The 23,749-nt window shown below is 38.8% G+C and overlaps 1 protein-coding gene across 3 annotated transcripts in view; it reads right to left on the bottom strand.

Moving 5' to 3' along the window:
* PCDH9 (protocadherin 9) overlaps window positions 1-1,571 on the bottom strand; it is a 673,217-nt gene extending 671,646 nt beyond the window's left edge. The window contains exon 1 of one of the 3 annotated variants that reach the window (XM_071740578.1): window positions 899-1,571. The gene's annotated coding sequence lies outside the window, so the exon portion shown is untranslated. The remainder of the gene's footprint in view (window positions 1-898) is intronic. The other 2 variants (XM_071740588.1, XM_071740595.1) reach the window with 2 other exon arrangements.
* Window positions 1,572-23,749: the final 22,178 nt, after the last annotated feature.

Below are 23,749 nucleotides of genomic sequence, written 5' to 3' on the forward strand. Positions count from 1 at the left end.
TTGTTATGTTAGCTGCCAAATGCAGTTTGCTTCCATGCATATTTTTTAGCTCTTGCAAACCAGATTTTTCTCTGCTCCTTGTACCTTGCATTCCCCTCCACAGCTACCGTACTGGGAAATAACCACCCGGACATGCTGCTGCTGCAGCAGTCGTCACTGGCTACTTCACATCCCTGTTAACTGATGAGACAATAACAGGACTTACAGTTTCTTACACTCTCAGCTCAATGTTTCCTCTCCAGATGTTGGATACTTCTCCTTCTGTATAACCTTAAACTTTGTTTTTAAACACAGTCTAAACCAGGAGGCTGGAAATTCCTACTGCAACTTAGGAGCAGCCAACATGTTTACAGATCTGGGGGGGGGTGGGGGGGGGGGGAAGGGGGAACATATATATTCTGATGAAGAGAGAAGGAAGAATGGTGCACCTTTTCCCCATTGACAGTGATCTTCCTTCAGGATGTTATTAGCAGCTGCCACACATAAATACTGCAGACTAATAATGCAGGTGAAAAAAAAAAAAAAAAAAAAAAAAAAAGCGACAGACAGACCTCTGTTTGCATGCTCTGCTAACCGCGCATTATCCGGGTGCAAGGCTGCCAGCACCTACAGTTTGGCGGAACCGGGCAGCCCCTAATCACTAATCTTATCTGCATTAAGCTGCACGGTAGCTGATGCCCGTGATTACTTCCAGCAGAGTGATGCAGGTAGGGATGCAGAGACAGCGAGGTGAGCCTTTGCCACCAACATCAACTGAATCTGAAACACTGATTCTTTCTCTGGATAAATACACTGCATGTTGGGGTTTGGTTGGTTTTTTTTGTTTTGTTTTGGGTTTTTTCTTTTTTCTTTTCTTTAAATGAAATGCATCACAGTGTATGGGTAACTTTGCACTTACGTTGGTTGTCTACCTTTGACGATCTGCTGCAGCCAAGCAATGATCAGTTCCAGCAGTTACAGCACAATGCATCTGGTAAACCACCAGTTTTGGAGAAATCAGCAGCAGCCAAACGCTTCCTCCTTGAGGTATGTGTTGCTTCGGGGTGGCAAATTAGCAACTCCAGGGAACAAATTCACAGTTCTGTCGTTAGTCATCCTCTCCACGTCTCATTTCTATTGAGCGGCGATCCTTCGGGTGTTTAAGGTGCACGCAACAACCCAAACAAACAGCAAGCAAACAAATCCGGTGCACTTCTTTAGAGCGGGGGTATTTTTCACTCCGCACTGCACACAGTTTCCATCCCTCTCTCAGCAGAGCAGAGACAGCTACATGAAGTCTGCAACTTCTTACTGGAAATTACAAGAGTTGGTCTGGCGATGCTTCTGTCTCCCTCTTTATCTCTGGGGTGATATCTGCCCACACGCACATAAAAAAAAAGAAAAAAAATATACATATATAAAAAAAATCCTAATACGTTATTGCTTTAGTGGCGGGAGAAAGCGACAGCGCTTTCCCTTCTCCCTCCCAGCCTCTCTCCCTCATAAGCGCTCTCTCCTTCCTCCCTTCCCTCCCTCCCTCCCTGTCTCTCTCTCTCTCTGAACTGAAATTCTTGATATAACTCTCAATAAGCCCAGAGGGAGGGTGTGAGCGGCGCTAAGCCACCCCTCCCGCCGCACCGCATTGGCCCGCACCAGCGGGGGCGGTGGATGGCGGAGCGCTGCCCTGGCATTGGCCGCCGGGCACGTCGCTCCCCGGCCCGGCCGGGTGGTGGGGGCTGCCGGGCAGCGCAGCGGACCCGCTACGCGCGGAGGGGGCCGCCGGGGTGCGGGGAGCCGAGCGGAGGGAGGCGGCGGGGGGCGGCGGGGGCGGTGAAGAGGCGGGCGCGGAGGCAGGCGCGGCGGGACGCGGGGTTCGTGGGGATTCGGCGGGCGGGCGCTCCGCCGGCGGGGGCGCAGTGCCTGCGGGTAGCGGGAGGAGGGAGATGGGGAACGCAGTGGGGGTCGGGGCCGTCCCGGCGGGGGCAGGGAGGTTCAGTAGGGCTTGCGAATAAGCTCGGAGTAGCGTGGAAAAAAAATAAGGATGTGATGAGCGTTTGGGTTGGTGGTGCTTTTTGGGGGTTTTTTTGGTTTGTTTTTTTTTTTTAGGATGGGGGGAGTGTCTTACAGCGCGCTCGGTTCCCCTTCTTACGCGGGGGAGCGGGAAGCGCTGCCGCCCGCGGTGCGTTGTTGGGTACGGCGCGGAGCGCAGTTGGCCGCGCAGTCTCCGCGGCCTGCCGCGTGGCCGCCACCCGGCGCCGCGCCCGAGGCAGCAGCCTGCCCCGGCCCTCCTCCGCGGCGTTCGACTTTATATTTAATACATGTCTTTTCATCTATAATTCACGTTGCTCTGACTCCAGCCCCGTCTCGGCCCCCATTTACGCCTGCACACCTTTCTCCTTCCCCTTCCCGAAGGGTCAACCGAGATACTCGCCGAAGGAAGGAGAGAGCTGCTCTGCTGGTTTGGGTTTGTCTGCTTAAACATTGAACTGGAAAACAATTCCTCTCCGTGGTTTGATAAATAATAAAAGTGATCATTCCTCCTTCCCCATAAATGACACAGGTAAATTATCCAGCTAGCCACAAAGAAGCATCATATGCCTGGAAGACTGTAATAAAAATGCCGATGTATTACGACACTCAAAAGTGTGACAAGAAGATGATTATAGTGCATTATATATAGTGTGTTATATGTAGTGCCTTTTTCAACGTTTTCTGAAGCATGAATGAACCTTCATTTGACTGTGCTTTTACTGCTAGCTTTTCTCAGCTTGAACTTGTATGCTGTATGACACAGTACCTATCAAATTTAGTATGCCTGGCTACGTGGCCGCACTTGCTGCTGTTTCTGGTTAAGCCTTTCAAATAGAAATGTGTACAACACCCCCCCCCCCATCCCTAGCCCTCCCCTCCCCTCCCCTTCCCTAGCCCCCAAGATAACACCAGTATTTGTCTTTTTTGTGTATGTGCTACTATATCTAGATAATACACAAATTTTCAATTTATAGTTCTGGCCAGCTAAAGATCCAAGTTCCTACCTTGAAGATTGTACATTTTTCAGATGCAGGCTCCTACCTTTAATTTGCCATATGCGTGTGCACATACAACCACTGTTAACTAATTGTGGGAGCTGCTTGTATCTGTCAGAGGTCAGTAATCTGCATGGCTGGGGTTCGTGTGGTACATACTGATAAATGCACATATCCTTGTTAGTCATAAGGATGCAGACGCTGTATGTGAACATAGCACATCCTGTAATCCCCATGATGTGTGAAGATTAAACCCTCTTAGTTTTGCTGTGCTTTGTGTCCAAAAAGACTCCTGTTACGGACATGCACAGAAAAAAAAATGATCCTGCTTTTGATGGTATCAAGTAATGGTTGCAAACGGAACTGAATCTAATAATAGTTTAAGAAAAAAAAAATGTTCATTATGTAATACAGGAAGGATGGCAAGAGCCCCAGCATTGAAAGTCAAGAAGTGACATGAAGGAGCAACCTTACTGCCAAACCACTTAAGAAAAGAATTCTCTGAATGAATTAAGTACACAATTCTTTCTTCTTTTAAAATACAAAGCAGAAGAGCCATTAATAAAGCACATAATTAGAACTACTAGCATTTTGTGTAGTGCAGTCTGCCTCTGAAATATGGCCTGTTTATGTATGCGTTAATAATGCACACATTTTTCCTGACACTAGGCATATCACAGCAGTATGGCATCACAGACATTTTATAGCCTCATTCTTGTAACTTCACAGACATATAACATTCTTATTCTAATCACACCATAGTCATTTCAATGTCACATTGTAGTCACATCACATAGCCTGGTAATAATTATTTAACTTTTATTGCTAAGCTGAATAGTTTTCTGTTTGCTCAGGGATGACTTTAACTTGTAGTCAGAACTGATTAGCACATGCTCATAAATGAGCTCTTCTCATATACACAGGGTTAGTCTCATGAAAAGTTAGGGAGAGAAAAAAATTGTAAAATTTCAATGAACCAGTGCCTGTTGGATTTAAAGCCAAGACGGTCACAAATCACAATAACAGGATTTTTTTGCTGTTTTCTGAAGATACTTTAGAAAGCTGAGGATGTTTACATGTGGTTCTGTCATGTTAATGTTTATGTGCTTGCTTTAAAATGCTGTAGTTCTTTAACTAACCATACATTATTAATCCTGTGGAAAAGGCAGGTCTTCACACCTTAGTGTTCACATAACAGATAGTAAAATTGAAGCCCAGAGTACCAAAGGGGCTAGAACTGTTATAACTGCTTCTAATAGTGGGAGAAAATTAATAGAAAGGAGTTCCCGAGCAGGAATAAGAATCACCCAGTGCAGCTCTATGCTGCCTCTGAAATGTGAGGAACTGCTCTGAAACATTTGCCATGTTCACTTGAGTAGCCATGTTTTCTCCTCCAGTAAATGTTTATTCTCTCTCTTTTATTTGAGAAAACTACAGTATTTGATATCATGTCCTCCACAAATGCAGCTATGTACTATTATTTATATTGTTCCTTAATAGTCTCTTTTCTTTACTGTGATGTATTAGGCTTTTGTCTGCATAGAAGAACACTGGACTCCTAATCACATCATAACCTATTAAAATGAGTTCTGCATTATAGCATATTAACTATTCATCCACATCATTGCTTGTTATCTTCGCCTCCGTATTATTATGTATCAAATTCTTTTCCATATCATATTTGACTCAGATTCTAGCATGCTAGAAACTGACTCCAATTATTCTGTACTAGCTATAGTCAAATTGCACTAAATGGAATTGCTTACATTGTATCATACTGGCTACAGGCTCGCACAATACATTATACATGAAACTGATTCACATTATGCTTAGCTAACTAAAGACTTTAATCTTGAAGTGTTGAGCATAAAATGCTATCATTCTTCACTGAACTGGCTGTGGTCACTTGATCGTTTTGTACCTGGGATTGCCTCTTACAAGCTGTTATTACTAAAGCAAAATGGCTTTTCCTTTCCTGCAGTTCTACCACTTTCTATGGAGAGCTGATTCATATGCTAATGAACAAGCTCTTTTACTTCATGCCATCCCACTGCAACAATGGAGCCTGACCTATGGTGTACCTATAGAACATCCCCTTTAGTCCAATATAGCAAAAAAACCCAAGGCATTCTAAACATTCGCTTGTGTGTTCAAATAGCAGGTTATGTGCTAGCTATTTGGCAATCATTAATATAATCCCTGATGGCTTTGTTTCATAAAAGTTGCTTAAATCATTACTAAATACATCTTGGGCCCCATCTCCAATAGGAATTATTCACAGCAAAGTTGCCAGTTCTGCCAACATCTTTCCCAGTCATTTGCTCAGCTCAAACTAGCATTGGCATTGCTCTGTCTTTGACTTAGTCTTCTGCCACAATTTTTTCCCAGGGTGACCTCAGGAAATCCAGTTCTTACAGGAAGCCAAAAAGTGATGCTTATTATCCTAACCCCCCAAAACTTAAGGGAATCCATTACAATGAGACAATGACACAAAGGTGGGAGCAGCATACAGAGAAGATTGTGGAGCCTGTGTTTTCTGCATGTCCTCACAAGGATGCTTCTGTTTACAAGTGTGCTGCTTTTGTCTAGTCTGTGTACAACTGATGGTTTGGATCTCAGAAGCATGCTTCAGAGTTTCCTTCTCTTCTTGGGTGCAAGGTCTGGATTTGGAGTCTTTATTTACATGAGTAATTCAGATGAGATCAATAAAAATATTTTGTGTAAACCACACAGAACTACAGTATTTCAAAAAGTCAGGTAATTGCATTATAAATTAATTATTTAATATACTCAGTTTTTATTATTTCAAAATGTATATAATTGTTTTTCAGACCAGTTAGGAGAGCTCTAGCAAAGAAAAAATACTTAAGCAGACAATTCAGGACTATATATTAACCTCTGCTCTTAAATAAACAGCAATAATGAAGTCAGTTGATGATGAATAATTTAAGCCAATTGAGCTGCTGAGATGGGGCAATACTTGCAGAATTTGGCCCTTTTATTATGTCTTTCTGCAGAAAAATAAACTCAGTCCCTGGATAATCAAATCACAAAAGGGGTAGGTGACGACCTTTATTCCATTTGAATGGCAGAACTAAATTTAACTGAATTTGCCTTTTTTTTTTTTTTTTTTTTTGACTGACAAAGATTGCAAATGTCATTTCATGGCTCTGAAGGGTCTACAAATGCACAAGCTGAAAACTGGCATTTTGTGGTGCCAGTGTTTAATCCCTGTCACTGTACAATGCAGCAAGGTGCCGCACTCCCACTAATTATTGCTGTTTATTTAAAGGTACAGATTAACGTACAGATTTAAATTGTTTGTTTGAAAGTGTTGTTTTTTTCCTGTCCCTTGCAGGGATTGAGTAACTATTGAGTAAAACAATCAAAATCAATTTGGTTATGGCAAAAGGAGAATAATAAACAAGTACTGTTTAAAATGCAATTATTGGACCACTTAGAAGAGATGTAATTTCATGTGGCACAAAAAGAAAAAAAAATTCATTCTTTCCTACCCTCATGCTATTTTTATGATGGCAATAGCTGATTAATCAGAATACAGAAGCTGATTCCAAACAGTGTGCTTTTGTGTAAGATGAAAATATTCCAAGGCCTGCAAATAACCTGGTGTCTTACTTATACTTTATTGTTTAAAAAGGAGAGAAGGAAAAAGACGGGGAAAGAAAGGAAGTCTAAAGATTTTAAGACAAAACAGTATCTGAAGAAAGCTTTAGTAAAGCAGTTTCATTTCCATCAAAACAGCAGTGTAAATCTGATTGATGGAGTTATGCTGATGCAATGTTGACAGGATCAGAATGAGCCCCAAAGCATGGAATGAAACCTCTTTCAGGCATTTACTTGGTGTTTCTGCTTTTAGCTTTTGACTTAGTCCTTGCCTGAACAGAAAATAGAAAATACTCTATTTAAATCAGTAAATATACTCACACTAACTTACATTAGTGAGATTGTCAACTATACAGCCAGATTTGAACCTAAATATCTTCTGTTTCTCAGTTCTACTCTGATGTCAGTCATGCCTCACCATATACAAAAGGTTTACTAAGGTAGTGAAGCTTGAAGGGCAAAAAAAAAAAATATACTCAGTTGACAAAGACATAGCTTCATTCTTTAAATTACAGATAGGAAGGCAGACAGATGACTGATTTCTGTTTAAACGCATTGTGCTGTTAGGATCACTTCTTATTTCAAACACTTTCACTTTTCTTAATATTCCAGTTAAATGAAGGGGTCCAAGATTTTGAGGTTTTATCTTTTGGCTGGGGTATATTTTGCAATATGATGTTAGAAATATTGCAACAGCTACACCCTTTCACTGAGCAAATTATCATATAATCATAGAATAGTTTGGGTTGGAAGGCACCTTAAAGACCATCTAGTCACAACCCCCCTGCATGGGCAAAGGCACCTTCCACTAGACCAGGTTGTTCAGAGCCCCATCCAACCTGGCCAAGGATTATGGCCATCTATTAACTAGGTGCATTTACTAAAGGGAAGAGCACAGGTTCCTGAAATTCATCCCTTTTCTGTGTCTCAGTGTCATGGCTGTGATTCTCAGAGAAGTTTTGCTCTTCAGAGCTCAAGAGCCAAAAAAGAGATGTGTGTCTTCCTCATGTGGGCAGCAGTATCCCAACTTTGTATGTCACCATGTTCTGAGGAATTATGTTGATGTAATTTTGGCTTTCTGGAGAATAATTCCTCTTGGAGCTTCTCTTTATGTATAAGCCAGAATTCTGCTGAGTGCTCATTCAGATTTTAGACCTAAAGCAAGGATTAATCTGAATGAAATTACTCTAATTAAAACAATGGGAGAAAATTATAGGGCTGTGTTCGGTGTATTCAGGGAATAAGAAATGGCACCAAATATCTATGTATTAATTCACACTCTATGAATTATCCTAAAAATATTTAGATTCTGGACAAGATAAATTCTTAAATTCATAATTTGACTTCTCCATTGATTTTTACTATTCCACTCATAGAATTATTGGCCAGGTTTCTTCATAGGCAGAAGTTATTCATAGTCTTAAAATAAAAAATAAAATAAAAAAATAAATAAATAAAATAAAATCGAATAAAAAATAAATAATAAAAAAATAAACAGCTAATGGTTCAGTACTTTCTCTTCGTGGGGACTCACTGGACATTCACAGTCAGAAAATAGTTTAAGGGAAGAATATAACAGACTTTAATTGGTTTTCCTTTTTTACTACTAATAAATCACTGCTTTTGCCTCCCATGTTGACAAGCAGCAGATGTTTCAACGCAAACTCCATCAAAGTTAGTCATTTTGTCCTCTTCCTTATCAATGTTTCTTTTGCTCTGAGGACAACATGCCTCAGGAAATAAGTAAGCACCTATCTACAGGGGCATCACTCAGTCATGCTTAGACAATTATCACAGCAAAACACACCTCAGACTGATCAATAATCACTTTCCTTGTCAAATTTCTGGATGTCACAAGCGACACCAAAGAGAGGGATCAGACCAGAGCAAAGCCTTGTCTAGACAGGTAGATTAGATGCTTTTTAGTCCTAGAAGAAGCAGGAGAGTGCTGCAGTTGTCCACAAAGCCTAACAGGGAACAGGCCTCCCTCTGCCCAGCAGCTGGGCTTGGGCAGACTCAGGTTGTATGAGCAAGGAAAATCCTCCCAAAGAGAACACCTTAGATCAGGGGAAAAAAAAAACGAAACAAAACAACAATATTAGGAAGCACTTGGAAGCATCATAGGTTTTTTTCATGGCAAAGTTTGTTCTGACATGTGCCAGAAAGTTGCTATTTTCAGACGTATTTACAGGGATCAGTACTTAGATTTCCTTTCATATCTCTGTCTTTCCCCTTTATCTTTCTAAAGCTTGGATAGACTGAAGGCCTTCTGGCTGATTAGCTTCTATCTGTGCTTGCAAACCTCAGCCCTGCAATGAAGAGAGGATACTTGTTTCCAGGGTATGACTTTTTGGAAAACAGTAACTCAGGTTTATTCAGTCCTATGCAGGCATTCTTTTTTTCCATATATTATATATCTGTGTAACTGTTTGTCACTAAAGACAGTACATTTGTGCAACAAAAAAAGAAACCTGTCTACAGATGGTTTTGGACTGAAAGCTCAGATGAAATGCATGTGATGCTATGAAGAGACACATGAAGGCATAATACAAAATTGGTAAATTTAGCTAATTTCTGTAATTGGAAGGTCTTTTACTTTCAGGCATTACAAAGTATGTCAGTCACTGTAAATTCTGATCCATGCTAGCTATACTATTATCCTACTAGTGATGAGTAGTAATTACAAAACCCTTTTTTCCCACTGCTGTACTGCTGTCAATCCCCCCAAACACCTGTGCAATTTAGTAAACATCATATGCTGAACACCAGTCATTTCAAAGGTTAACTTCAGCTATTGCTTTGCTTACATTAGTGATTACTTATATCAACTGATTCTTGACTGAGGAATGCAGGGAATCTTACTGAAGAGGATTTTTTCCTTAGCATGTGAGCATCAGATGACTTCAGGATGTATTATCAGAGTAGCCAGTTGTATTCAGCACAATAGTATGCTGTTCATTACTGACAGAAATAAGAATTTTTTTAATCAGGGAACTATGAAATTCTTATTAACATGATTACATTTAAGTGAATGAAGAGACTGTCTCTGCTAGCCCTAGAGATACATATTTTTTACAGATGGTATAGCAGGAATCCTTCTCTACACATACCTATGCCACTACAAAAAAAACCCCAGTGGAATTGTGAGTCTTCCATTTTATTCTCCTTTAAGTACTTGGCCTTAAATCTGTGTCTTTGAACAGGAGGGAAAATATCCATTCCGTTGATAAAAGTGTTTGTTATCCTTCTTTGGTCTGTGATGAGTCAGTGCCCTATACTTTCTCTGTGGAACAACTACCCAGGTATTCTCAGCTAGCCCTATTTGTCACTTGGAAACATTTTATCTAAAATGTCATAATGTAAAAGTCTAAGCTTTTGTCAGTTTGGAATTCTTTGGCAGTGACATATGTATGGCTATATAAAAAAATACTGATTGCTGTATTTTTTTTATTTATTTAATGGATGCAGACTTTCAATGAGGTTACAGAAGTTGAACTTTACAGATTCCGTTTCAGAAGCTCATGTCTCAGTTCTCCTAAAAATGGAGTAAAAAAGTAAATTGGTCATGGTTCTGAAATGCCTGGACTTTAAGACACTTGGAACTCATTTCAAGATCAAGATCTGCATGTCTTAGTAGCATTAAGGGGAAGTATATTGAAAACCCAGATCATTCCCCCAAGAATACAGATATGAGGCTCATTATCATAATTCTTTCTTTAATTGTATGGAGTTAGTATTACAAATGATAGTACCATAAAACCATTGAGAAGATACACAGTTAAAAAAGCCAAAACTTCAAAATGCAGATCTTAAAAGATTTTTGTTGTCTAAAGTAAGATAGGAACAGAACATGTCCCTCACAATGCAGTCCTGAAAGCCTGAACTTAAATGTCATCAGACTGGAGAAAGTTTCTCCACAGCTTAATTCAGTTTACATACTTAACATTTCTGAAAAGCTGAACTTGTACTTTTGTGGCTGTTCAAAAGCCTCTTAGTCTTGGCCTGTCTGAGCAAAGTATATCTCAAGCCCTAGCAGAATCTACACATAAGATGGTTTTCCTCTTCTCACAGGATAAGGCAGTGCATGCCTACAAAATCAAGCTATGTGTAAAACAGTGTAGGTTTTTCTGTCGTGTTTTTAAGCACAGCCATGAATTTGGGTTTAAATGGTTTTGATATTCCTTTAGCTCAGAAGGCACTTTCTCCGTTTTTGTCTATGTAGACTCAGAAATCACAACTCCTACTTTCTGGAAGAACTTAACTGTGTCTCCTGATGATGCTGTTCACTTTGATAATATAGTTCAAGTCCTATTTTGTGTAGGGACAGATTTTGTGTATGTTTGTGTGTGTATCCATGTCCTGATTCCCAAGCATAGTGGATAACACTGTCGTGAGAGTCTTGGCTTACATTCCCTATTCCATGAGCTGTGTACATCCTTTGCATGAAGGAGTCACTGAAGAAAATCTATGTAGTGTCAGCAAGCCTGACCCTCCATGAATAACCAATGACTTGCAGGTTAAACTACTCTGCTAATGGAAGGGGAATGCCTCCTCGAATCACACAGGATGGAGGGGGGCATGTGTGTGGGGGGGTGTAAATCTCTCTCTGCTCTTCCATTTCCTTGATTCAAGTGTTCTTGGCCATTCATTTAAGCACTTCTAAGCAGTATGTAACAGGTTAATTAAAAAACATTCCTACTAACAGTTACTCTCAGTTTCCTGAAAAGGGTTCTCTCATTCTGCAAAAGAATATATAGCGAGCTGCAGATTGAGAAGTTGTTCAAAATGCTGCTGCAAACATATAGAGGTATATGCTCTACTTGTGGATAAATCACCATGATAGTTGCAGTTCCTTCTCTAACTGGTTTAAAGGGAAGAATGACCTTTCGCTCATTTTTGAAGGAGAGCACTCTGTAAATTTTTCACTTTCCCCATGTGTTCTAAGAAACAACCAAGGTGCCCCTGTTCAGGATAGACAATGTGAGCATGGACATTTCAATCACTAAGTAGCTTCCTGGAGCTCAACCTAGCCTAATTTAGTAGCTCAAGTCCCATAGAAATTACCCAGACACTTTCCAGAATTTTATCTACTGTGTTATATGGAGGCACAAGAGGAGGGTCGGGTTTTTTTTGGTTTTTTTGTTTGGTTGGTTTTTGGTTTTGTTTTGTCTTTTGTTTGTTTTGGTTTGGTTTTTTATCACAGAAATGTCAAAAAATGTCTTAATTATCCCGACTTTTAAAAAAATCAGAATTGGAGAGTAATTAATCCTCCTTGAAGACATTTACATCTAAATAGCAGTAACTGATCTAATGAACTCAAATTTGCTGTGCTACAATGAATGTAGATTGTGAAACAAAGGATAGTTGGGAAAAAAAAAGATTAATATTTATACTGTGTCATTTTTAAACAAAGCCATCCAGAATAATTAAGTGTGTGTGTGTGTGTGTATGTAAGAAGGAGTTTCCGTAATTAGGAAGCATTCCTACTGTAGGTTTTATAGCTTAGGATGAAATGAGAATTATTTTAATTGTATTTTAAAGAATGGTCCTTTCTGTTGAAAGAAAAGTAGCAGATTTTTGTTTAGCTTTATAAATAAATATAGAAGGTCTTCTTGTGCTCACTACAAATACTTAAATCTCGGCCACTGACGTCATGAGAGCAGGCTCAGGCTCAAACAATACTTGTCAAATGTATTTCGTTCAATTTACAGCTATTTCTTACAAACGCCTGCACATCTTCTAAATGCAGTAAACAGTGTCATCTAGAGGATATTTTTAAGTACTGCATGTCATCGACAACATCTCTTCTGCAAAGATTTTGACAACCAAAGTGAAATCATGAAGCTACACATTTGCCATAGTAATTATCCTTATAAAAAAAAAAAAAGTATTATTGAATACAACTCTGATTTTGGGACACTAAAAAGCTTAATACACTGTCACAACAAAATACTTGGATGTCTTAAGGCTGTTCACAGACATTTAAAAAAATTGAGTTTGCATCCCTTATTACTGTGAGTATTAGGTTTAGTTCAATTAAGGTGACAAAATACTGTGTAAAATTGCCATAATAGAAAATAAGGGTATATTTAATAATATCATGTAGTTTTGAGCAGGGCATCTTTAAGTAATTGCCTTTAGTTATTTGTGTTTAATATAATGCAATTAAAATTGCAATAAGAAATTTAAAATAAATATTTTTAAATCCTAACTAAACCCAGCAAATAATAACTAATCCATCACACAACACTATGGTACACATAGTAGGAAGTAATCTCTTTGAAAGGACTTCAAAGAGAGATATGTCTTTAATGTCATCTTACATTGACAACTTGACATTACTAAGAGGTTTCTATTTTCAATCTTAGATGAAGTGACAATTAACAAAATCTTATCCCACAACATCAACATTAGCAGGTGATGAGTTATACAGGTCTTCCCCCCTCATTTTATAATACAGTTCTACAATTTTTTATGCTAAAATCTTTATCAGACCTTTTCTATTATTTGAAAAAAACCCCAACAACCTATCTAACTAATCAAAATAAAACCCCGAACCCATATATGTAAATAACAAATAGCTAGGAAAAGTGTTATTATTTGGCTTAACTGTAGTTGCATTTTTCTGGTCTAGATCACAAACATCTTCACATCATGTAGCTCTCTGCTTTGCCAAAGAAATTTCATGAGCTGTCCCACTCCTGCTTGTCACAGTTTCATACTATTTTGCAAGAATTTAAATATCTAAGGCTGTGTCTAATTTCAGTCATGGGTCAGGCAAGAGTGTAATGTGTATAGAACTTGAGTGCAATGGGCCCATTAGAATGTAACAATATCTGTTCTACAAATGAGCTGCATTAAAAACATACCATTGCTTAATGAGACTATAATGTTAATTAAATTAATTAAAAACTGTAATATGAAATAAAATCAAACAAGCCAGCTACATGATACGGAATTTAATTATACCAAAGTTTTCAGTAAAGCTGTCGAGTTAACCAGTTACAGATAAAATCTTTGACAGAATAATAATGGCTAAAAAGCAATTTTCCTTTTATAAATGTGTTATAATTAAAGTGACCATCTATTTTGAAAGTTGATATCACCTGCATTCAACAATATTCATACATTTAAATGGGTACGTGTTATGGGACTAATGATAGTATTAGAATGGGGAGACTGAGATAATTAAAAATGTTACAGCATCCAGCACATTATTGCCTAACAAGAAAAGTTGTAAACACTTGAAGGAATTAAGCTAAAGGAAAGAGGATACCTATCAGATGATCCTTCTCCTATGCAGTGACTCTTTATAAAAAGTCTGGTGGTAAGGTTGATAGGACCCTAATTTTCTTTGCAATCAAGTAACAGTAGTGACAGTAATTAAAATAATAAAAAATGCAATTTCAGACCCATTCATGTAACCAAAAGACCTGGCTTTCCTGGCAAGGAAGAGACCTCAGAGTTGACAGCACACCCAGTTAGACGTAGGGGTGTCCCCGTAGGGGACGGGGGAGGTTCCCAACATCCAGAGCTGCTTCCTGAAGAGACAGCAACCACAGCCCGGCAGGGTCAGGTGCTTCATCAGGGAGAACTCTGCTGGATTTGGATGTTTGCCTGGTAAATGCATTCATAAGGAGAAAGCAAACATGTTCCCACAGTTGGACAGAACCTTTCTTATTTCATCCTCTCTCTCTTGTTTTAGATGGAGGAGCACTGTGAGACTGACTGCTCCACTTCGGAAGCAGCATATGCAATACAGGGTAAGTTTCTGCACATTAGTACTTCTAACATGATCACTAATGTTTCTACATCTCTGGAGGGTTTTGGTGTAGGAGGACAGTTGCTCTAGCAGAGTGTCTGGAGGTAAAGTGTGAACTCTAATGAAAGAAGTGAAAAAAGCAAACAGCTGGGCTTCCTATCTCACAATAGCTGGGGAAATGGAAATGATCCATAGGAGCACCAAACAGGGACATGTTATCTCTCACAGTAGGGTTGGTGTTGGGCTTTTTTGTAGCAAAATAATACTTTCTGCAATTTAGCCATAAAGATGATAGATGTTTAGGGAGCACAAGGTAGCAAAAAGATGTGGGAGTATTCTGACAAGAAAGAGCTGTGGTCAGGAAGGCTGAGAATGAAGCTGAAACAAGGGCAACACCAAGAGAGAGGATATAAATTAGGAAGAAAAAGAGAAAGAGCGAAACATCTATGTAAGTTGTGTACAGCTAAAACAAGATTTTTGATTGGTGGTTATACAATTATACTTTCAAGCTTGAATACTAGCCCAATATGGATATTTACATATAATATGTGCTGAAATTTAATACTATTACAGTGAAGTTGTAGAGTTGTCAAGCTATCAGTGGCCTAGAGCCTTGACCTTCAGTGTCCATAGAGGATGATACAGTTCAGTGTTAAAGGCACTGCCACTGTGTCTCAGACTGTCCCTACCAAATAGTATCAGTGCTTGCAAAAATGGTTTCTGTGCTCAGTGCAAAAGATCACAGAAATGCAATTGTCCCAAGTGTGAAACCTCAAAGTTAAATTCTTGATGTAACTACATCCCAAAATGTAACTTTTGCCAGAAATCAGTTTTGTTAGCTCATTACAAATTATTATTTGTATCAAAATGGGTAGGGATGTCTATGAATTATCCTTGCATCACCATATCTAAGTGCCCTAGAATCACCTGCAGTGCTGCCTTGTTATATGCAATGTTTGGGAATTATTGTTCATAGACACTTTATTTTTCTGGAGGGCTGCCAGGCATTCCCTTTTCCACAAGCAGAGATCACAGGTAAAAATACAATAGACTTTCATGAATCCATTTTTGGGAGAGACATGGTGTAATTTAAAAACTGTAGGAAGGAACAACCCTGACAAATTACATTTTTCTCTGCTACACTTCAATAACAAACACTTCTCCCTGTTGTTTTTACTTGCTCAGTAATAGTTAATTACATGCTGTATTGAAAATCCTCCATTGCACTGACAAACAGTTGAGAAACAGCAGGAGTTTATGAAGCAAATACCTGCCCTTACATACCAATTTATGGAACTGGGAAGCTCTCTTGCAGACAGCAATAAAGATCAGGGTAAAGCAGACAGTGAGAACAAGCTTTAGCTGATGGTGTCAGAGGATTGCTGCTGGAACCATCTATTAAATGTGGATTCCAGGTATTGGACTAGATAATCACACTGAATTGATAGGATAGCACAGCCAGCAATGGCAGGAATGTGTTTGCTGAAAATTTATGTCAAGGTTTCCTTGGAGCTGCAGGTATCACGCCAATATAAGATTTCCTTGTCTGTAGAGATGCATTTTGTGATAAACACCCAGAAACTTACCATTTCTGACTGCTACTGGTCAGTTGTAAACTCATTTGAAACCACTGCTGTGTCACACCTAACACTGGCATCAACAAAAATGCAGGTCTCAATAGAAGAGCAAGGCAGGAAGACACCTTATGATTTGAGGAGCTGAAAAGCTTCATATTCTCAAATGACAGCTTCAGAAACACCTTGTTGCTCCCTTCTTTTTTTTTTTTTTTTTTTTTTTAATGGAAAATGCCCCCCCCCCCAAAAAAATTGAAAAAGTTCGTAATTTTCTTCTGTGGAGTTGAGCCTGCAGCAGATCCATGCACCCAGAGAGTAATGGTAATCTAGAGTGCAAATACTCTGTGTTTGTGTCCTCACATTCCACTGGGATTCTGCTTCTGAATATCAAAGTTATTTTAAAAATGTCATGATCTTCTGCATGGGCTATCTGAAATTTGAAGTCTTTACTTAGCTGCACGCATATTATTCGCAGAAAGAGGCCCTCATGGAACTTCCCTCTATGTTCATACTATAAGAAAGCAAATGACAAAATAGAACTCCAAGAGAGAATAAAAGAACAAATCCAAAGCAAACTCAAAAAATGTTGCTTAGCAATGCATCCTCTATCACTCTTGGGGGATAGTCTTTGCCACAAATATTTACATGTTATGAGTAGAGCTTATTGAAAAGCAGAGAAACATTTGTGCAAAACAAACAAAAAATCAATACACTGTATATTTTTTTTTTTCTTTTGTGTTGCAAAGCTCAAACTGGGAGAAAGAAACATTTTAAAAGCAGCTAATTTGTATAAAATTTTAATTTTATTTCTCTTACTTGTTTTGTTTCTTCCTACCTTAATTTTGCCATTTGGTTCAATGCATTGAGTGATACTTCTGTTGGGGTTCATTTTTATATTGTAACTTTGCACATTTGAAAGTTTCAGAATGGTGAAAGAAGGAAATCTGCAACTTGAAAAAAAAAATGAGTGGCAAATAGCAGCAAAGTGGAAAAATTACAGGGCTTAGTATTTCTTTTAGTGTGTTTGTAACTGTTTAAGGAAATAAGGGCCTGGAAGGATGGAAAAGAGGAAAAAAAATCCTTCAACATTGTTCATAGTATTGTGTTAAATTGCAAGGAGCAAGAAAATAAAAAAAAGGCAAACTGAGGAAATTTCAACATTTATATTAATTTCTTTCTCCATATATTTTGAGAATTTTAATTGTAAATATCTGTATAATATTTATAGCAATCGTGTCCATTCTTCATTCTTCCAGGTATTTGTTTGGGTGGGGTTTTTTTTGTTTTTTTTTTTTTTTTTAAGACAGTCTTGCCTCTTTAGACATCTTCCTTCCTCCCACTTATGGTCTGCTTGCTTCCCAGCAGACAGCTACAGACCTCATTCCAAATAAGTAGCAGTGTTCTTTTTATCCTCTCCCTTCTGGTGCATCACATTCAAATGATAAAAAGCCTTATCATGTGAGTATGCTCACTGAGTACACAAAATCCAGACATCATAGTTATTAGTTTTTCTGATAGATTGATTGGTCCCATGCTTTAGGTTACAGGTTTCATAGTTTCCTGTGAGTTACAAGTTTCGTCCACTGTCCAAGGTGTATTTCACAGCTTTTTGTAATTCTGTTTTATCTCAGCATTTCATTGGGCATAATGCAAAGCATTTTTAACAGCAAACTCGTGCTGGGAACATCTTACAGCATAAACTTGTGTATGTATGAAAAAATATATAGAGATGACAGGGCACAGATGAGGCAGGAGGCAGAGAATATTTTTAACCTCTAACATTCTTAACACTCAGTGCAAAACCATATTTATTTTATAGTGGAATTTGTACATGACTTCTGAGGATAAAAAAAAAAAAAAAAAAAAAAAAAGAGTTTAAGTCAGAGAAAGTGTCATATTTTGACTCTAATATTACAAGGCAGAGACACCTTGCTGTTTGTGCCAGTACAGATAACTATTTTCTTTTATCACCTTAGAAGGAATCCTTCTGAGTAATAAAAATCCTCACTACTTTCCTGATCTGTTCGTCTTAAACAAGCAAGTCCTGTGCTTCCTAGCTACACGAGTGACATTTTACAATGTAAGAAATGTGAGAGAAATGCACATAGGATTAGTTGCTTGTCCTCCAATAATCTCTTAAATTCTTTTAGCCTTTCCTGCCATTCACCACCCTGTCACTGTGACATGTTAAACAGCCTGAGTTATTTGTTTGTTCACAGTTTGCCTGCGCAGCGTGTTTTGTTGAAAGGCTGCTCAGGACACCAAGGTCAAAAGCCGCCGCTTTGTTTTCGTCCTGGATTTTGCACCCTCTGAAAGGGAGTGGGAGGTGGTGTTTTGTCTGAGGGCGAACTCAAGAGGGGTTTTTTTGCTGGAAAAGCTTTGGCGAGCGCAGGGTGGAGCAGGCGGGGATGCTGCAGCTGCCGAGCGAGACGGGAAGAAAACAGAGAGCAACGACACAAAGGTGATGGAAGGAAACTTTCTCAGTTGGGAGGAGTCTGCTGCAAGCCACGGTGAAAACTGCCGGGTGGAGAACAAGGTCAGAAGGAAGGACGGATACAGTGGATAGGGGAGCGATTTGTTTTCGAACAGTTTGAGCTGTGTGTCCCCCGCCCCAATCTTATTTTTCTCTGCTGTTACACTTACCTTATACCCTGTGACCTAAAGAATATTATTTTTAATACTCAAAACCTTATTTTAATGGCTTGACGTCAGGAATAATGTTGGTGTACCTACCTCATGGCTCTGTCTGACTCAGTGTCACACTGACCAGCAATTTGCAGGGTGAAAGCCTCTCAGGGACAGGACAAGAGGGAAAACTTGCTGCAATGCCAGTCTACCTCCAGAAGAACTGATGTGGAAAAAGACTTAGTGTCAGTACGGTTTCCCAAAACAGGGAAGGGGATATGAAGGTAACATTTCTGAACTGGATGTAGGGAGAGTATTTCTTCTCTACTGCCAAGTCAGCTGCTGCTGGGAGCTTATTAACCTCTGTGTATGACCACTGAGAAATGAATTCCTATCAGTTTACAAGGCATAGAAAATGTTATAAGGCAGAAGATGGAGGAAGACATGATAGGACAAACTGAGAGCACTCTGAAGGGCACATCTTTTTAACTAAGCTTGCTGAACATTGCCTCCTGCAACAGCAGCTGGAGAACTTTCCAAGTTTTGTGAATAGCTGAGTGTTTCCCCCATACATTTAAGACTGGCCCTTAGACTTTACAAACTGCCCCCAGTTCCCCGGTTTCCCACAGATGTCTGCTCTCAAGCAGAAGCACCTTTACTAATTACAAACTAATAGCCTGACAATGATGAAGATTTTATCCAACCATTCTTAATTGCCATTGGAAAGTTAGAAATGTGAGTAAAAGTGCAAATAGCCTTGTAAAAGCAAAAGGAAGTCAGTCAGTCACTGGTCACAAAAATGAGTCTGTTAGGAAAGAAAAATACTACCTTTCAGTCACTTTACTCCTCCAAATGTTAAGTTTAACCAGTTAGATAATGACTATGGTAGCATTATTCTAGTTTGAATGTGATTTTTGTAAATGTTGGAGGAAACAGCATGGGAAGAAACCACAGAATCTTAGACAAGTCCATGGTAACACAGACTTCTGAAAAGTTCACAATAAATGGGTAAGATATTCTATTCCTTCCCAGTCATGGCTTAAGATAAAGTATGTATGCATCATCTTAATGTGTTTATCTAGTTTTCTGTGTTAGTTTAATGTGTTCACCTGTTTTCTCTCCTTTTCTACAGCCCTCTCTTTGCCACTGTTTTTGTGGAGCTGTGTGGATTTGTTAGGGACTTTTCAAGGAAACAATTCAGATGATTACTCAAAGCATGAAGGTTTTCTTCCACTTGAGTATGGTAAGTGATGGTATAAAAAGAACCTTTTTATGCCTGCTAGAGAACTGAAAGACCCTTGCTATGATCTCGGGGGCTGCAGAGAACAACAGGAGGGGCAACCTGGACAGGTTTTTCCCTCCACTGAGTACACAAAAAAAATAATAGTTTCTTTCAGTCACACTTTGGACTTTGAATTCAAGAGGGAGCAAAGTCTTACAGCCCACAGATTTCCAGGAAAGGAATGAGGCAGAAAGTCCTTAGGTTGACTATACTGTAAACTGAATTGATATGTATGCATGTACTTTGGTGACTTGTGTGCATCCCATTTGTCATCAAATCAGCTCTTTTTTTTTTCACAGGTTTAACTTGTTTAATGCATGGTTCAATAGATTTTAATTTTTAACTAGAGGTTATTATACAATTCTGGGCTTTTTGTACTTTAAAAGGACACCCTTTTGGAAATTTTTTTGCTGATACATTAAAAAACAATCATTTTCACAAATTATTATGTAAAACTTAAGTAAATAGTGCAAGTTCAGTTTGAGAAAGCTATTTTCTTCAGTATTAATAAAAAAACAAGATAGTGTATGCAATTGTTTCTCAGTGTTTTGGAGAAGTCTCTCACCTCTGTTAACTAAGCCATGGTGATGCTTTCACAGATAGCATGAAAACATATTATCACTGTGTAATTTCTGATGCTATTCAAAGATATCTCTATCTTTACTTTAGTCATCAAAAAGCTCTGTGCACTGTTGTGCAACAACCTTGGTGCCGACAAGACTTTGTTGCTGGTGAGCTGAAGCTCCAGCACAACAGTAGGTAGCTGCTGATCAATAGCAACCAAAGCTGACACATTTCCAGAAGATGCCGGCTGTGAGCTTCTGAACTCCCTGGAGAACATGGAATTTGGCATGAGAGATACCCAGAATCTTAAACAGCCTTTTTTATCTCCTGATTCTCTAGTTATTACTGATCCATGCAGCTCTGAAAGCACTCTTTTTCTACCAAGCAGTGCTTGTTCTATGAACATCAAAATGACACTTTAAAAGGTGAACACGATCCAAGCAACAATCACATTCTCTTCCACATTTCCTGGCTCTTGTTGCCAAAACTATTGTTTCTATCATTAGCACCATTAGCAGTCTAACTTAATTAGCTAAATGACATTATTTAGTGGCAAGTTCTACAGTACATCTCCGCTGAACATCGCATATTTAATGTGGATTTTAGGCAGGCCAGTGGGGAAAAAAAAGAGATAGAGGACAGGACAGGTAGTCCAGCAGATGAGCCCTTCCTACCCAAACTGTTTAACCAGTGAGGATACAAAATGAAAGGACAAGGACTGTGTCCTATGGTGGATTTCACTATTCTTGAGGCACAAGAATTGATTGCTTTCATAAAAAACACACTAAGATGACAGGCAGGGAACAGCTAATGTATTGGGTGAAACCTGATTTCCAGGTGCACTTGCCCAGGCACTGAGGGGGCACCTACCAGCCACCTCTTTCTTTTTCTTATGCCATTGAATAGCAACTCCAAGGTATTCCCTAGAAGGTTTTATGAGCGGCTTCTCTCATGTCTATCCCCCCACTTCCCTCCAAAATATTTTTCATAGAGGAAATAAGAACAAGGTTTCATAGAGAGCTAATTGATTCTCCTAAGGACAGGACAGCTTGCACAGTGTTACTTAGTATGGAATTGCCCAACATATGGTAGGGGCTGACCACTACAGCATTTTTTTGTATCAGATCAGCTTTATGTAAAAGTTTCTTCAGCTTCCTTCACTGTGTATTTGCCTGTTGCTTCCTTATGTAAAGTTAACTTTCCTAGATATTTCTACCTGGTTGTGCCACAAAAAACATAGTAACAACACTTTCCTTAGAAAGAAATCTAATCCCCTTTATGCCAGAAGAATTTTTCAGTCCTTACAAGCATAGTTTAAACTGTGTGCAGATTACCCCTGGCATTTTTGTAAGGATGTGACCAGATGTATATTAGCCCAGAACCAGCTATTTAGCTACTATATTATATAGTATAATATACTCTGATTGAAAACAGGTTCACATCTATAGATAAATTGGAAGAGCAACAGTGAATTTCATCAAGGGAAGTAGGAAGAAATAGACGTGTGTATGGACCACCAGGAATTATTTCATGGGTGACATCACACTTTCTCTGGGTTGTGGTATGTGCAGAAAAGAAGGGGTCAGAGGCTCCAACTCAGATGAACTGGTTGAGACATCTGTGGTTTGTGACCTGGTCATTCTGTGAAAGGACTTTCTATTTCATTGAACTGAACTTTCTGCAGGCACATAAGAATTCAATTCACAATATCCAGTCGAGACCTCTAACACACCAAACAGCCAGCCAATGTGCTAAAACAATCAATTGAAGGACCAGCAGCATCTAAAACTATAATGCAGCACACAAATTGAATGAGAAAGACTTAGGATGCTTCTAAAGTCCCTTAGGTGGGACTCTGCTGGACTCATCTGAGACTGTTTTAGTAGGAAACCCTTAAAAGTCAGATCTCAAATGTTCTAATGCTTTGTCTCCACGCTTCATCTTCATACCTCATAAATAGTTCAAGAATTCCTCCATTTTGCAGCTGTTATTGTAATTAGCAAGCTAAATGACTTCTTCTTTTAAAACCATGAATCACAGTTAACTGCTTAATGCTATTGCCCTAAAGGTGTGCTTTACTGACATCTTAAACCCTTTGCTTTTGAGACAGTCTTTTCTTTCTTTGCATGTACCTCTGTTATTAACAGTCCTGTGTCCCTACCCAAATATGGGTCATCAAGCAGCTCTCAGCTTATCTGAGACAGTTGGTGATCACTGGTTTTGTAAATGATTTTTCTCATGAATTTGTTTTCTTCTCATACATTTGTTTACTTTTCATACATTTGTTTATGTCTCATAAATATATGTGGTGAGGGCCTGATTTAGCCTTCCTCTTTTCTAAAACTGTGACTGTAGTTCACCCTGAAACTTCACAACATGTTTTGCTGTGTTCAAGGGAGTGAAAAAAAACACACCAAACCAATTGCAGACAATTTCTCTCATCTCAGAGATTCTATTCCTCTACCAGTACTGAAAAGTTATGTATTTTTATTTTATTTTTCAAAGAGGAAATCTGCTGCATTTCACCTATGAGTACATTTCATTAGTATCTGAACTCATTCCTTTGTTTATGAAGTAGTTTCAGTTCTTTGATATGAAGAAAACAGACAAAAGTTGTTAGTGGTTTTGTTGTTGTTACCAAATCAAATAAATTTCTGGAGAAACTCCACTGTTCGTATCACATTTCAACAAGATGAAGCTAAGCTCTGAAAACAATTATTACCTAAAGAAGGAATTGAAAGAAAATGTTTTAATATTTACAAATACCATGTATTGATCACTGATAAAGAGGAAACGTATTCTGTACAGTTGTGACATTTCACTTAACCTCTTCCTGTGAAAAGAAGACCCTGAATCCACATCTCTATGTATCTAACTGTAATTACAGTGTAGCAATGTATTGAAATTCAGATTCTGTGCTGGATATAAGTGCAGTACAATTTCCTTCTTTCCCAGGTCATAGGGGATATTGATAGGGATCCAGAGAAGAATTTAAGAACTGCAATACCTAAGCTAGGAGAGCTCTGCAGACAAACTGTATTTTCTCCTTTTTCAATGCATGTGCCACAGAAACTTGCAGGCTGAACAAAGATTCACATGAAATAGTCAAGGCCTTTGAAAATACTGCAGATAGAGAAGGGTAGGACCTCAACCCCTTCCTCGAGAAGACATAATTATTTCTCTGACACAAGAATTCTCTTATCTAAAAGCCTGAGACACCTCTTTTACACACTGCTACCCAAAACCTAACAAATAAATACTGAACAAGAGAGCATACAGAAATGTTCCAGCCATTCTCAATATAGAGTACTCA

Source organism: Heliangelus exortis, chromosome 1 (assembly GCF_036169615.1).
Source record: "Heliangelus exortis chromosome 1, bHelExo1.hap1, whole genome shotgun sequence".
NCBI classification, from domain to species: Eukaryota; Metazoa; Chordata; class Aves; order Apodiformes; family Trochilidae; genus Heliangelus; species Heliangelus exortis.